This window comes from Xenopus laevis, chromosome 3L (assembly GCF_017654675.1).
Source record: "Xenopus laevis strain J_2021 chromosome 3L, Xenopus_laevis_v10.1, whole genome shotgun sequence".
NCBI classification, from domain to species: Eukaryota; Metazoa; Chordata; class Amphibia; order Anura; family Pipidae; genus Xenopus; species Xenopus laevis.
Window position 1 is genome coordinate 153,317,325 of NC_054375.1, and position 14,388 is coordinate 153,331,712.

The window sequence follows — 14,388 nt, forward strand, 5'->3', positions numbered from 1 at the left end:
GTAGGGGGTACATTATCCCTTATAATACATGAGTGATACTCAGAGTTCCCTGTATAACTCAGCCTGCAGCCTTGTGCCTTTATATGGTCACAGAACAACCCCTCAGTGACTTCTAATATCCTTATCATTTACAGTAGGGGGTACATTATCCCTTATAATACATGAGTGATACTCAGAGTTCCCTGTATAACTCAGCCTGCAGCCTTGTGTCTTTATATGGTCACAGAACAACCCCTCAGTGACTTCTAATATCCTTATCATTTACAGTAGGGGGTACATTATCCCTTATAATACATGAGTGATACTCAGAGTTCCCTGTATAACTCAGCCTGCAGCCTTGTGTCTTTATATGGTCACAGAACAACCCCTCAGTGACTTCTAATATCCTTATCATTTACAGTAGGGGGTACATTATCCCTTATAATACATGAGTGATACTCAGAGTTCTCTGTATAACTCAGCCTGCAGCCTTGTGCCTTTATATGGTCACAATACCCCTCAGTGACTTCTAATATCCTTATCATTTACAGTAGGGGGTACATTATCCCTTATAATACATGAGTGATACTCAGAGTTCCCTGTATAACTCAGCCTGCAGCCTTGTGCCTTTATATGACTTCTAATATCCCTATAATTACAGTAGGTATATTCTTTTTTCTGAGCAGAGAGCAGCTTAATATCCAGTAGATGTGAGTGTGGGGGTGTTTGGCAGATGCTGAAGGTCAAGCAGGGATTGTGGTGCAATATGGTGACATTAGATGGTGAGTGCGTAACACAGAGGCCGGCAGGGGAGCACAAACAGATTAAATGCGACACATGCAAAGGCCAACTAGGGGGAAATAATAAGACGGACATAGTAGATGTACAATTTAAAGGGGAACCGTCACTGATAAATACACGCACCGAAACTGCAGCGATTGATTAATAACAGTAGGGCAGCTCTGCTTTGACATTTTCAGCAGTGGTGTTGGTCAGTCCCTGGGCATATTTCTGCTTGGACAGTCTCTGCAGCTGGTTGTCCTTTGCTGCCTCCTTATTGGACCCCAAATTCAGGCTCTTCCTGGGTCCTTTGAGGCTCTCAGCATCCCTAGCGACCGCTCTCACCCCCAGCCATTTAGATTGTCAGCTTACCAGGCTAGTTGACGTCTGCAGTAGGCAAGAGTGGGGCAGCCCGGTGGACATTGCTTGAGGGTTACCAGTATACAATTATATTGTTTTAATCACAAGCAATCGAAGCAATGGCGCAATTGTTTGGTTGGTATTGTGGGCGGCAACAAATAAAATGGGCATCATAATAAAACCCATAGCAACAAATCAGTGGGTAGCCATTACTGGTAGGGATGCACCGAACCCAGGATTTGGCCTTTTTTAACAGGATCCTGATTCGTCCGAATCCTTGTGCCTCTCCAAACCCAAATCTTAATTTGCATAAATTAGGAGCCAGAAGGTAAGTCACGGTACTTAAGTCACAAAACAAGGAAATAAAAGATTTTTTCCCACTTTTCCGTTTCCCACTCCTAATTTGAATATGCAAATTAGGATTCAGATTTGGTATTCGGCTGATTCTTTCACAAAGGATTCCGCCGATTCCCAAATAGTGGATTCGGTGCATCCCTAATTACTGGTCACATTTTTAAAAGCATCCACCCGATTGGTTGATATGGGTCACCAGAATGGTTCAGGTTGTGCCGCACATTGTCCCAGTTGCCTTATCCATGATCTTTCTACTGCGCCCCATTCCTGGTCATGTGTCTCTGGGTGCTGGGACAGACGGGCACAACTGTCAATCACACCGAAAACCAATATTACGTAAAATGTTCTTAGAAATGGCACCGATAACATGATATTAGAGATCCCCCTCTTCATTAACCTTCAACCGCATCGACTCATGGAAACTCATTTGATGAACCCAGTTAAACGGAAAAATCTTCACATTCCTCAGAGTGTTGTCATCGCTCGCCTCCCACACTGATCATGAAGACAAAGGTTAAACAATTGAACGGCTCCGAGTGACGAAAGAAACCTAATTAGTAATAGAGCAGCCCACGCTAACCTGCAAGGCTGACCGACAGAAAATAATCCCAAGGAAGATGCTTTGGAGCTGGAACATCAGCAGATATCTGCTGGAACATCATCATTTCATGAAGTAGACCATAAGCAAGGGTCCAGCTGCACAATCTATGGAGAAAAGACCCAATCTCTGCAGTTCGTACACTCAGGGAAGGTGCCCATCGCTGTGCCATTTACATATGGAAGATCTGGAAGTAAAGGGTCTAGAAGCCGCTGACTTGGAATCTTTTGGGTTGATAGCATTCTGCTAACCCAGCCAATGTATTGTGAAATCAGCTGCCGTTGTAGCTCATGCTTCTGCCTTAAGCATTTGTCATAAAGAACCACACAATAGTGCTATAGCTCATACTCATCACTAGTATAATGTTAGTAAGATAAAGGGACATTGGCTGATCATATAAATGTCCATGGTACGAGCTGCATCCTATCTTCCTTAGAATCCTTTGAAATAGCAACTTGGTGGTGGTCCTCAGGACCGCCATCAGAAATCACAGGGCCCCACACGACAAAATTTCCTGGGCCCCCTGGGCTGCGTCCACTGCAAGCCCCACCTACAGGTCCGCCCTCCCCACCCCACAGGTCCGCCCCCCACCACACAGTAAAAAAAACAAAAAAAATATTGGTGGCTAGGGTTCCCACATGTTAATAAAAAATAAAAAGATATTGGTGGTTAGGGCCCCCCCATTAAAAAATATTGGTGGCTAGGACCCCACATGAGAAAAAAAAATTGGTGGCCAAAATTGGTGGTCAGGGCCCCCCCCCCACATTATAAGAAAATTGGTGGCCAGGGCCCCTTAAACGTCCATGCCTTCCCAAAGTCAGCAGCTCTCAGAAAGATAGGGAGCCCGGCTAATCAAGTAAGTGTGGCGTGGCCGGGTACCCCTTACCCTCGGGCCCCCTACAACTCTCCCCCCTGACGGCTGCCCTGGTGGTCCTCACTAGGTTTCCAGGTTAAGAAATATATATATGTAGCTAGGTGTGTACAGAAAATTCGGACACTACTGCTCCAGGGTATTCACTTCCTTATCAATCTTCCTAACGAGAGGCCATCATGTTATCAACAACTGAGAGGAGGTCACTTGCTGCTCCTGCACCATTACCTGTAATTGGGTTCTATACTGCTGGAGGGCTCTGGGTTCCTGAAAGATGCAGCTGTTGAACTGGTGTTGAACCAGGTGTTGGCTGGTTTGTTACATGGTACAGTTTGTGACTTCAGGCTAGTGAGGTTTCTACTCAGCCTCCTCCCTCCTGTGACATCCTCCACAGTGGCCTAACACCAACTTAGGAGGTGGAAGATGCCTCCACCTGCAGTGATTGGCATGTATATAGTTGTCTTCAGTGGTTTGGAGATCACAATTCTCGTTAGCAGAATCAGCTTTATAACTCCAGGAAACCCCACTGTTTTGGAATGCAAGGGTTGTGACAGCCTAGAGTGGTACTGGGTCTTTTATAACCTCCAGTTGTAGTCTGCACCTACGAATGCTCAGTGTGCCATAAATTAGATGATTCTCGAGGGGGTGTACCTTTTTGTGTCCATGAGGAGACTCCATCTCCTCCATGAAATGGTTCACTAGAAGTAGACCCTTGTATGTTCCATCAGACTGTACTTACACTACTCATGAGGAGACTCCATCTCATCCATAATCAGGTTCTCTAGACCTTTATATGTTTCATGAGACTGTACTTACACTACCCATGAGGAGACACCATCTGATCTATGAAAATGTTCTCATGGAACCTTTGTGGTTCCATGAGAATGCACTTGCACTACCCATGAGGAGTCTCCATGTCATCTATAAGCAGGATCTCTAGCAGTAGACCTTTATATGTTCCATAAGACTGTGCTTACACTACCCATGAGTAGACACCATCTCATCCATGAAAATGTTCCATGAGACTACACTTGCACGTCCTATGAGGAGACCATTATCTAAAAGACCTCTTTGCTGTCCCTGGGAAAATGCATTGTTTTGTGTGATGTTTTTCCTTTTTGTAATTAGAATTCCTTCCTTCTTAGAACGTCACTCAAGTGAAACAACCATTGCTTAGATTTTTCTTTATTAGATATAAATATTGAATAATTATATATTGAAATAATTCATTCCTTACAACTACATATATACATAGGAATCAAATGGACATATATTTTACTTAGTTGTGTTCTTGGATCAGGTGACGAAGGGTCCGTGGCTCTACTTCTTCCAGCTGTAGACAGATGAGAGTAGGGGGTGGTGCCACATGGGTCATGTGATCAGGTTCCCCATGGGCGAACCACCTTAAATGTGAAGGTTCTGAAGGAGGATGATATATTTGGATAGAATATGTGCTTAAACGCCCAACTGGAGAATGAGACTACTCAGCCATGTCTTACTGGCTGGGTTTAAATGTCAGGATCAGAGGCCGAGAAACAGCTTGGCAAGAAATCAGGTAGGTCACATAGCAGGAGAGCATGTCCCCACTTCGCATTTCCCCCTGAAACAGAGTAAAGGCAAAACATCGGGGCTGGGGGGTCACAAAATATGTTAATGTACCAAGACTGAAGAAATAAAAACCTCCATATGTATCACTATGTCTTGTTGACTGGTTGAAGACTGTCCTACGATTGGGGACTTCTAATCTGATACAGGTTCTTCACAGGTCTGAACACTCTGATTGGTTACAGGTTGGCCTATACCTATGGCTGCTGGTTGGTCTCAGCCTTTTGGATGTTCTAATGCAGTACCCCAGTAACAAATGTGGGTTGTCCTACTTAATATCTGCTAGGGATTTGCTCCTCTACATTATTGATATGTAAAAGGAAAGCCTCGTTCAGTGTTGGACTGGAATACCAGGGGCCCACCAGAAAACCTTAGGCTGAGGGCCCACATTCCAAACTATTATACCTCCTCTCCTCACTCAGCCTTTTTATTCTCTTGTCTCTTTCTATACATAATATACTCTTTTAGACCCCCCTAGAGACTAGGGGGGTAGAGAGACAAGGGAGGGTAGAGAGACTAGGGGGGTAGAGAGACAAGGGAAGGTAGAGAGACAATGGAGGGTAGAGAGACTAGGGGGTAGAGAGACAAGGGAGGGTAGAGAGACAATGGAGGGTAGAGAGACTAGGGGGTAGAGAGACAAGGGAGGGTAGAGACACAAGGGAGGGTAGAGAGACATGGAGGGTAGAGAGACATGGGGGGTAGAGAGACAAGGGAAGGTAGAGAGACAATGGAGGGTAGAGACACAAGGGAGGGTAGAGAGACATGGGGGTAGAGAGACAAGGGAGGGTAGAGAGACAATGGAGGGTAGAGAGACAAGGGAGGGTAGAGAGACATGGGGGGTAGAGAGACTAGGGGGGTAGAGAGACTGGCAGTGCTATGGGCAGAGATTGACACATATATTTGGCAGCTGTTGTCAGTGTATAATATTGTCCCTCAGATCAGGGGGTGGAATCCCCTCTCCCTCCCATAGGAAGTCCAGCACATACTGATACAATCCAACTACAGAGGAGACACGTCATCAGCTGACAGTTACTGATTTCTCAGGCAGCAGCGCCTCACTGGTCACCGGGGCAACAGCAATGAGAGGCCTCAGGCGATTATATTATATTACACTGTGACAGTTGTGTGTCCGGGAAAGGACCGGAGGGGCAACATTAGTGGAATGAGGAGAAGGTGTAAAAGTGTAGAATCCGCTCCTGACTGAGAAGAAATCTCATACGAGACTGTCCCGACTGAGAGAGACACTGCCCCTCCCCTCTCACATGGGGACCCGTGAGCTGCGCACTGACCATGCGGAAGTACTGGCAAAACAAGCCGGAAAGACGTCACGCGTCGGTATCACATCTTGGCGGAAGCAAATACAATGCACCGTAGAACTACAATCAGTGACGTCTCCTTTCCTGTACGTAAAGTTGTGGCGCTGCTGGTGCTAAGGGGATTATGTAGGAGGTTTATACAATGAATCGCACGCTCCGTGTCATATGAACATATTGCGTCATATAAAACTATACCCAAGTATTAATGCCCATAGAATAATAACTGGTAGCGTGGCCGAGCGGTCTAAGGCGCTGGATTAAGGCTCCAGTCTCTTCGGGGGCGTGGGTTCGAATCCCACCGCTGCCAAATGTTTTTTTTCATTAGTATTTTGGGGGAAATGTCTGTGTCTCATTATTCCCCCTGTCCAACAAAAACCAACCGTGACCCCTTGTTCATATACATTTGTCTTCAGCATCTGCCCTTTTATATATCCTTCACTTACATAAATATACCCCTCCCCCCTCATTTGTAGGTCCACCTCTCTCCCTCCAGCACAGACCTGCAGAACACTGCCCCCTATCTGCCAAACAAACCCTCCCCCAGGGGCCACTGCAGAGAGCAGACCCAGAGGCTGCACAGTTTAAAGGAGAACTACAGCTAAAATCACTGGCAGTTCTTTTGTGCGGAGCCCAGGGGCCACAATATGTCTCTATGCACAAGTATGGAACGCTGGGGCACATCCTCACTTTATGGCACAGCTTCACGGCACATAGAGCCTCCCCTTTGCCTGCAGAGCTTACAGTCTAGAGACCCTGTTTCACTCTAGACATGTTGCTTGTCTGTTTTAAAGAGGAACTAAAGGCTGAGGAAAGGTAAATAGTCACTCCCCCCCCTACAGTGCCAGGTGCAGTCTTCTGACAACACAAGGTGGGGGCAGGAACGAACATAGGAAATCGCTTCCTTGCAGTCAGAAGTGTTCAGGGTTTAGTTCCCCTTTAACCTTCAATGGAATTCTGCCGAGCCTGTGAGCTGCACAAGGAACATCATTTATATTAATGATAATAATTAGTGGTGGATTCACGGCAAAGGTCTAATTGTGGACGCAAAAAAGAAATTTAGAAATGTGAAAAATGGGGCTCGTCCGGGATTTGAACCCGGGACCTCTCGCACCCAAAGCGAGAATCATACCCCTAGACCAACGAGCCAGCTGCTGAGAGAACCATGAGGGTACTGCTATAGTTTTATCAGTCTGGTCACGTGACTAATGGAAGAGGCTTGTCACCGCCGCTTGTCTATTCACTTTTCTGCCTAATGCTTTGATTTGGTACAAAACTCGGGGACAGACAGATCTTCCTATAACACAGTTTTGCTATTGAGCCGGGCGGGGGGGGGGGCTCAATAGCATTAAAGGGGAAACATACCTTATACTGAGGAAGGTCCTTCTCTATTTATTCTGCAGCATTCATTCTTGTATATTGCCCCTATTTTTGTATTAGACCCAATGTTCTGTCTGCTCCACAGTGACTCCTACTGGCCAACTCCGGGTACTTATTTCTATGTCTGTGTCTCTGGATCAGGTTATATTGCCTCTATGGAACCTGTGCCTTCTCCATGCTGGGATGATGATGATGATGAGGATATTTTCCCTTAATGAATGGGAACATGTAGAACAAATGTCAATATAATCCACGGGGGAGTAGCGTTTCCCTTTCATTCCGTTTCCGAAATAAAGAATTCTATGTCCCCAGAATATTCCTTGTTGTATATTTGTCGTTATATATAAGTGAAAGCTGCCATACTGTTTAGCCTTAGATGGCAGTTTACAGGGTCAGACTGGGGCCCAACTGATCCACAACCCCCTCCACCCCTGCTGTGAGTACAATTTCCTTCTTGCGGGTGCGACCGGAGTCAGGGAGGGAGATCGGGGGGAGATTGGGATTTTTTTCCCAATGTCCCATCGGTCCAGTCCGACCCTGGTGTCATTTGCCTTTCAACTCGGCCTTATGATGGTTTCATACAAAGAGAGTGATAGGTAAGTGGAAGGGAAAGGATGGCCCACTCTGACCCTAACCCATCCCCAGACCCTTAGCTACCCGAACCCTAACTCAGACCCTTACCCACCCGACCCGTACCCATCCCCAGACCCTTACCCACCCTGACCCTAATCCATCCCCAGACCCTTACCCACCCAACCCGTACCCATCCCCTGCCTCGTTACTCCACCCTGACCCACCCCAGACCCTTACCCATCCTGACCCTAATCCATCCCCAGACCCTTACCCACCCAACCCGTACCCATCCCCTGCCCCATTACTCGACCCTGACCCACCCCCAGACCCTACCCCACCCTGACCCTACCTCACCCCAGACCCTTACCCCCACTGACCCTAATCCATCCCCAGACCCTTACCCACCCAACCCGTACCCATCCCCTGCCCCATTACTCGACCCTGACCCATCCCCAGACCCTTACCCACCCAACCCGTACCCATCCCCTACCCCGTTACTCAAAGCTGACCAACCCCCAGACCCTACCCCACGCCAGACCCTTACCCACCCTCTTACCCACCCCTTACCCTAACCCATCCCCAGACCCTTAGCCACCCCGAGTGTCAAAAATAGTGCTGCTTACATCATTAGAGGGGGTGGGGCATAGCACCCACATGGTAGCCAGCATGACTAAGGACAATGAGCAGTACTCCAGTTCTGCATGGAATTATAACATATTGATGACATGTGATTATGTGCGATTATTCCTGCACCCATATTGCCGTGGAATCCCTTTCTTTAAATTTCAGTTCAGCTCACATGACATTTGTTTGGAACCAGTGTAGTTATGAAGCTCTCTAGACGAGCTCCAAAATAGAAATGCAGTAGGTCATACGTCTATGGGTAGTGTTCCTCATGTCTAAGGATTTTTACCGTCACTGGTTCAGCTTTATAGCAGGACTGTTTTATGGTGTATATATCTATAAATGTTTAGCTTTTTGTTATTGAAAAAAATTCAACTGGCAGCGGTGGGATTCGAACCCACGCCCCCGAAGAGACTGGAGCCTTAATCCAGCGCCTTAGACCGCTCGGCCACGCTACCTTATAAGAAACTTACATTTAGTTAACTCCTTCCTTTCACCTAAGTCAACAGGTCCTAAAAATGTAATACTTTCCTACCCGCAACAGGCCCCTCCTATAATTACCTTTCCTGCCACCCTATGTACTATAAGTCCCAGTATTATCCTGCCTCATGGTGCCATTTCCATCCTCTCCATCATACCCACGTCACGCATACGATTCTGTTTCTTTTTATTCATCTTGTCTGTGCATTAACACAATCGATATGGAGCCTCTATGCCCTCACCTGACTCCTCCTGTTGCCTCATCGAATTGCCCCATGGTACTGCCCCGCCATGGTTTTTTCCAGTAGAAATCTGTGACGCTGCTCCTGGCTCAGACTGGATCTTCCACTTTGTAAAATTGTTTACAGCAGAGGAGTGAGTTGGACAAATATATATTATATTTCTGCTGGGGCACGATGAAAATTGCTCTACAAGGACAGTAACCACTGTTGGGTTTTGGAGTGGTCCCTCAAGGAAACAGAGGTGGATACCATTGCTGTGTAGGATTATACCCCACAGAGCAGAGGAAGAGCCCACTGCTGGATTTAGGGATGTACTTCATGAAGCAGTGTTGAGTTGAGCAGCGGGCGCCACTGCAGAACTTTATGATGGTGTCTCAACAAGTGGAGGTAGATACCAGCGCTGGATTTTGAAGAGAAGAAGAAGAGGGAAGAGTTGCCATTGATCAGTTTGGGATTGTTCCCCAGCAAGGAGACGAGGGTTACCCCTGGTATAGCAATGAGGAAATGAGGGTTATCGCTGCTGATATCGGAATTGGACCAATGTTGAATAGGATAGTCAAAAAGAAGGGTTACCAATGCTGAATCTGACATCTATTCTTAGTGAAGGATTGAGGGTTTCCACCATTGAAGAGTGGATTGTTTAGGTGAAGACTAAGGACTGTTTCTCTGTTGAATTTGGATCCAGGTTTAACAGAGGGGGCCTCCGACTGCTGGAGTTTACCTCAGTTTTTGGAGCTCCTGCCTGCTTTTCCAAATCTCCATCTTCACCATGAGTCGGATGCGCTCATTTCTAGACCCTACAACAGGTATGAAACTCGATAGCTTCCACCTTGAGCTACTGTCTACAATGTTCTAATGTGAATTTTACCCACAGTAGGCTATAAAACAGGGGCAGCATGTTGTTTTATAGGACATTTAGCTTATCTTCACATTCCTCCCTTGGGCGTCACTCACCCAGTACAAGGAAGCCGTTCCTGGAATTTATAATTATATATGAAATTATAGCAGTTGACCTGTTTTTGGGGAGGCCAATCCTTCCTATATTCCCTGTTCTCGGTCTTTGATGTAATATGAGAAACTCATGTTGTCCCATTTATATGGATCTCAAATGAGGTGGGTAGTATCCCTTGTGTCCTGCTCTGTGGTGGGATGTCCAGGTGTAACTTCCTAGGGTTTACCTTATTATACATTCTGCTACATTTAAAGGGAATGTTCACCTAGACATCCTCAGGTTGACTAGTCAGTGCCTGATGTGATGGTCGAAGTGGTGGAACAAACGAGCAGACATGATCATTCTACAACATATTATAAATTGTTTGATTGTTGATTTGAAGGTGAAACCCTCTTCAAAAACACACATGGACTGTTCCACTTCTGAATATCTCTATCATTGTGCCTCTCGTTCCTGGTCTTGTCTGTAATGGTTATCCCAAATCTTATTGTTTCCAAAGTGCAGAACAATGGAAGATGTCCGTGTCCTCAAAGACAGGCTTCTTGCATTCCTGGTGGCACAGTCCTTCTCCGGTGCTCTCTTCCTTGGCCAACATCACACCTTGAGAACTGGATGATCACCTGGGAAAGAAGGTTGGTCAGCAGAGACCCCAAAAAGACCATGGTCCTGTCCCAGTATGGGACAGTTAAAGAGACTAGAGAATATTCCGACAGGGCCACTTTGCTGGAGGATGGTTCCCTGGAGCTGCAGAAAGTCAGGGTGGGAGATGCTGGAGTTTACACGTTGTGGGTTACAGACCTGACGGATGAGAGCAACTCTAGCAACATGTGCTGTGAAGTCACCCTGAAAGTGGAGAACAAAGACGGCTCAGATGGGGAAGGTGAGTGAGATGTACTGCGAAGTCCTATTTGCTTCTAAAGGAATGCACTGGGTGTCTGCATATAAGTAGCAGGTAGGTGTACAGAGGAGAGGGTAAGCGAGCTCCCAGGATCATGTACTAATTGTCTAACCATGTAACCCATTACTCTTTATCAGTGATTGTTTTATCTGTTATCTGCTATGTAACCTGTGCCTTTTCTTCCTTTTTTCCATCTTGAATGGCTGCCCCCATGGCTACACAGCAGTTTTTTTTATATAAACTATAATAGTACTTATCTGTTATCCACTGTGTATCCTGTGCTAGAATGGCTGCCCCCATGGCTACACAGCAGCTTGTTTATATAAATTATAGTAGTACTTATCTGTTATCTACTGTGTATCCTGTGCTTGAATGGCTGCCCCCCATGGCTACACAGCAGCTTGTTTATATAAACTATAGTAGTACATATCTGTTATCTACTGTGTATCCTGTGCTTGAATGGCTGCCCCCATGGTTACACAGCAGCTTGTTTATATAAACTATAGTAGTACTTATCTGTTATCTACTGTGTATCCTGTGCTTGAATGGCTGTCAGCATGGCTACACAGCAGCTTGTTATATAAACTATAGTAGTACTTATCTGTTATCTACTGTGTATCCTGTGCTTGAATGGCTGCCCCCATGGCTACATAGCAGCTTGTTTATATAAACTATAGTAGTACTTATCTGTTATCTACTGTGTATCCTGTGCTTGAATGGCTGCCCCCATGGCTACACAGCAGTTTTTTTTTTATATAAACTATAGTAGTACTTATCTGTTATCTACTGTGTATCCTGTGCTTGAATGGCTGCCCCCATGGCTACACATCAGCTTGTTTATATAAACTATAGTAGTACTTATCTGTTATCTACTGTGTATCCTGTGCTTGAATGGCTGCCCCCATGGCTACACAGCAGCTTGTTTATATAAACTATAGTAGTACTTATCTGTCATCTACTATGTATCCTGTGCTTGAATGGCTGCCCCCATGGCTACACAGCAGCTTGTTTATATAAACTATAGTAGTACTTAACTGTCATCTATTGAGTATCCTGTGCTTGAATGGCTGCCCCCATGGCTACACAGCAGCTTGTTTATATAAACTATAGTAGTACTTAACTGTTATCTATTGAGTATCCTGTGCTTGAATGGCTGCCCCCATGGCTACACAGCAGCTTGTTTATATAAACTATAGTAGTACTTAACTGTTATCTATTGAGTATCCTGTGCTTGAATGGCTGCCCCCATGGCTACACAGCAGCTTGTTTATATAAACTATAGTAGTACTTATCTGTCATCTACTGTGTATCCTGTGCTTGAATGGCTGCCCCCATGGCTACACAGCAGCTTGTTTATATAAACTATAGTAGTACTTATCTGTTATCTACTGTGCAGCCTGTGCTTGAATGGCTGCCCCCATGGCTGCATAGCAGCTTGTTTATATAAACTATAGTAGTACTTATCTGTTATCTACTGTGTATCCTGTGCTTGAATGGCTGCCCCCATGGCTACACAGCAGCTTGTTTATATAAACTATAGTAGTACTTATCTGTTATCTACTGTGTATCCTGTGCTTGAATGGCTGCCCCCATGGCTACATAGCAGCTTGTTTATAGAAACTATAGTAGTCTTTTTCTGAAGCAAATGCACCCATTTTACCAGTGCAGGGCAAGATGACATTATATTTTAATTGCTTTGTTAAACTTTTGGTTTTTTTGTGTTACTGTTCCTTTAAAAACAGAGGAGTGGGAGGTACCATAAACTGAGAGTCAAAGGATTTATGTACCGACTCCACATTCCTGGTAGTTAGATAGGAGTCAAATTACTAGTGATGGATAACAGTTTGTTTTCTCCCTGCAGGTTGTTCCTGTGGCTCCAAACCCCAATGAAATGGCCAGTAGCCTGACGGATCCCTCAGTCCAATCGGCTCCCAAGAGCAAATGTGCAAAAGCAGCCACAAAACAGAATCCCATGATTTCGAAAAAAATGAATAAAGGAACATTTACAAATAAACTCAGCTGGCTCGTTGGTCTAGGGGTATGATTCTCGCTTAGGGTGCGAGAGGTCCCGGGTTCAAATCCCGGACGAGCCCTGATTTTTTTAATACAATGAATAAAAATATAAGGAAATTATAAGTTATAAAAACACAAGGATAAAGGAACTCTTCTAATAAACTCATATATTGTAACAGCGAGTACTTTATTTATTATAACACACAAGCTGCAGTGAGTCGTGACAGAAATGACATCACTAAGCTCCGATTATAACCGATGACATCACTAAGCACCGTTTATATTGATATAATTTACAGGATATTCATGGCTCATGTGTATTATATATGTATAAAGAGTTAAGTTTACATTTTTAAACATATATAGTTTAATTTAATGATTATGATCCTGTAATCATCTCACAGTAACCATATAAAGGGAACTCTGAGTATCACTCATGTATTATAAGAGATAATGTACCCCCTACTGTAAATGATAAGGATATTAGAAGTCACTGAGGGGTTGTTCTGTGACCATATAAAGACACAAGGCTACAGGCTGAGTTATACAGGGAACTCTGAGTATTACTCATGTATTATAAGGTATAATGTACCCCCTACTGTAAATGATAAGGATATTAGAAGTCACTGAGGGGTTGTTCTGTGACCATATAAAGGCACAAGGCTGCAGGCTGAGTTATACACGGAACTCTGAGTATCACTCATGTATTATAAGGGATAATGTACCCCCTACTGTAAACGATAAGGATATTAGAAGTCACTGAGGGCTTGTTCTGTGACCATATAAAGGCACAAGGCTGCAGGCTGAGTTATACAGGGAACTGAGTATCACTCATGTATTATAAGGGATAATGTACCCCCTACTGTAAATGATAAGGATATTAGAAGTCACTGAGGGGTTGTTCTGTGACCATATAAAGGCACAAGGCTGCAGGCTGAGTTATACAGGGAACTCTGAGTATCACTCATGTATTATAAGGGATAATGTACCCCCTACTGTAAATGATAAGGATATTAGAAGTCACTGAGGGGTTGTTCTGTGACCATATAAAGACACAAGGCTACAGGCTGAGTTATACAGGGAACTCTGAGTATTACTCATGTATTATAAGGTATAATGTACCCCCTACTGTAAATGATAAGGATATTAGAAGTCACTGAGGGGTTGTTCTGTGACCATATAAAGGCACAAGGCTGCAGGCTGAGTTATACAGGGAACTCTGAGTATCACTCATGTATTATAAGGGATAATGTACCCCCTACTGTAAACGATAAGGATATTAGAAGTCACTGAGGGCTTGTTCTGTGACCATATAAAGGCACAAGGCTGCAGGCTGAGTTATACAGGGAACTCTGAGTATCACTCA

General features: G+C 44.8%; 4 non-coding genes across 4 annotated transcripts; 2 read left to right on the top strand and 2 right to left on the bottom strand.

Moving 5' to 3' along the window:
• The first annotated feature begins 6,088 nt into the window (after positions 1-6,088).
• Positions 6,089-6,170, top strand: trnal-aag. The gene has a single exon. It is a non-coding gene; the product is annotated as a tRNA-Leu (tRNA).
• A 767-nt stretch (positions 6,171-6,937) lies between these two features.
• trnap-ugg lies at positions 6,938-7,009 on the bottom strand. The gene has a single exon. It is a non-coding gene; the product is annotated as a tRNA-Pro (tRNA).
• A 1,804-nt stretch (positions 7,010-8,813) lies between these two features.
• On the bottom strand, positions 8,814-8,895 carry trnal-aag. The gene has a single exon. It is a non-coding gene; the product is annotated as a tRNA-Leu (tRNA).
• A 4,135-nt stretch (positions 8,896-13,030) lies between these two features.
• trnap-agg lies at positions 13,031-13,102 on the top strand. Its single transcript has one exon. It is a non-coding gene; the product is annotated as a tRNA-Pro (tRNA).
• Positions 13,103-14,388: the final 1,286 nt, after the last annotated feature.